Source organism: Lucilia cuprina, chromosome 6, assembly GCF_022045245.1.
Source record: "Lucilia cuprina isolate Lc7/37 chromosome 6, ASM2204524v1, whole genome shotgun sequence".
NCBI lineage: Eukaryota > Metazoa > Arthropoda > Insecta > Diptera > Calliphoridae > Lucilia > Lucilia cuprina.
In genome coordinates, this window is record NC_060954.1 from 57,519,504 (window position 1) to 57,521,818 (window position 2,315).

General features: G+C 27.2%; 1 protein-coding gene across 3 annotated transcripts in view; it reads right to left on the minus strand.

Annotated features, from left to right (window-relative positions):
• LOC111682505 (microcephalin) overlaps positions 1 to 2,315 on the minus strand; it is a 17,871-nt gene that overhangs the window by 6,652 nt on the left and 8,904 nt on the right. The window lies entirely within an intron of this gene.

Consider the following 2,315-nt stretch of genomic DNA (forward strand, 5'->3'; position numbering starts at 1 on the left):
TAGAACTGAACTAGAACTGAACTAGAACTGAACTAGAACTGAACTAGAACTGAACAAGAACTGAACTAGAACTGAACTAGAACTGAACTAAAACTGAACTAGAACTGATTTATGACTGAAATATTACTGAACTTAAACCAAACTAGAACTAAAAGAGAATTTTTTTAAAAAGACAGACAGTTGACAACTTTAATTAATTATTAAAAAACCCGATATGAAACAATTTTATCAAGCATTTTTAAACGGAAAAGAGAATTAAAAGTTTTATTAAACAGAAAAGTAACAATATAATTTACATATTTTCGAAACATAGTTGCAATAAATGTAGAAAACGTGCAAGTAAAATGCAAAATACCGGTAATTGTTAGAAAGAAAACTTAAAGAGATAAAATATAAATATTCTTGAATAATTACTACAGTAAATGAGTTGGTTGTTTTATATTTGTACAATATTTTAATTTAAATGAAATAACTAAACTTCATTTTGATTGCGGAATTATTTTTTAAACTAAATAATTTAAATTTGATTTGCAACTCTATCACTTTACTTTCATTTTTTAATTGAGAAAAAGGTTATCAATTAAGATCATGCAATTTAAAATTGATAAAATTGTAAACAATTGCAATTAAAGCGAAAAACAACGTCATTGCCCTTAAAATATATTTACTTAAAGAAATATAAACGACAATCTATAATAATTTATCTCAAATTATAATTATTCTGTTTTTATTATAAAAAAATAAACAAAACTGATGAAATTTTACATATTTAATAAATAGTGACGTTTCTATGTGGTCACTTAGTTGAGAAGGGAAATGCGATAATATTGTTTATGCCGGACATATTCTCGTTCTTTCTCTTTTTCACTTCATTCTATATTTAAATCTTTCTATGCTATTTTTACGCCCTTTGACTACATTGTCAAAGGGAGCAAGCCAGGCAGCCAGCAACAACATCAGTACCTTTTTTAAAGCATTATTTTCAATAACTTGTTTAATGCCAGTTGACTTTATGTACTTAGCTTTTTTTTCTTTTTTGTTCAATATTTACCTTAAATGTGTTGACTGGAAGCAGATGAAATTGCCACGTTCCTAATCTTGATAATATTTAGTCAAATTTGTTGACTAAACACCATAAATAATGAATGAGATAATAACGAGTGTATGATCTCAATGTGAAAAACAATGTTTATATTTTTTTAATATAGAAGACGACACCACTTTACAGCAGCAATAATAACAATTAAAAGAAGAGAAACGACTCCCACTTGGCTGCGCAACAAAATAAATGTTTTCTTTTTTCTTCAATACAATTTACAAAACCATCTGCTTTTCTTTCATTTAAAACAAAATATTTATTATTTTTGTTTAAGTTAATAACGCCCTTTTGACTTGATTTCTTAATGTATATATTTGTTTTGTTATTAAACACAAAATATTTAATTTATTATTAATATTTTTCGTTATTGTTTTTATTTAGTAGTTTTGTATTTTATACACCACGAATTCTTTATACTTGTCTCATCTTTTTATTCTTTTCTGACTTCGTCACGATTTACTAAATTATGAAAAAAACGCTTTTTATGGCAGTAAATTGAATGATTCTTTTATTTTTATTATTTATTTGTAAATTTCGTTAATACCACCACCGTTTAACCATTCACTCCACAACCAATTCTCTACTCAACTAACTAACGACGACATTGAATTGTTAATACTGTCAGAAGTTTCGCTTTGCTTGTCTTGCTCTTTTATACGTTAATTTTCAGTTGAGTTTTACTTTTAATTTATGTTCTTTTTATTTCTATTTATTTTACTCTCTTATTCACTTGTTTTAATAGTATTTTATTTCTATATATGCTTTCCCATCCAAAATATACTCTGAGGGCATTTTGTTTGTTTGTTATCATCATAACGTATCTGCAGCTGCCACTTCTCTTAGCTTTTGTATTTTAAAGTTTTCTTTTTTCAAAACAGCGTTACCAGATTTTGGGGTTGTGAGATAAGATGTTGAGGAGTTTTTTGTAAAACTAAAGTGGAATTTAAAACTGTCTAGAACAGAACTAAAACTAGAATAGAACTAGAACAGAACAACAATAGAATTAGAACAGAACTAAAACTAGAATTGAACTAGGACAGAACTAGAACTGAACTAGAACAGAACTAGAACAGAACTAGAACAGAACTAGAACAGAACTAGAACAGATCTAGAACAGAACTAGAACAGAGCTAGAACAGAACTAGAACAGAACTAGAACAGAACTAGAACTAGAACAGAACTAGAACAGAACTAGAACAGAACTAGAACAGAACTA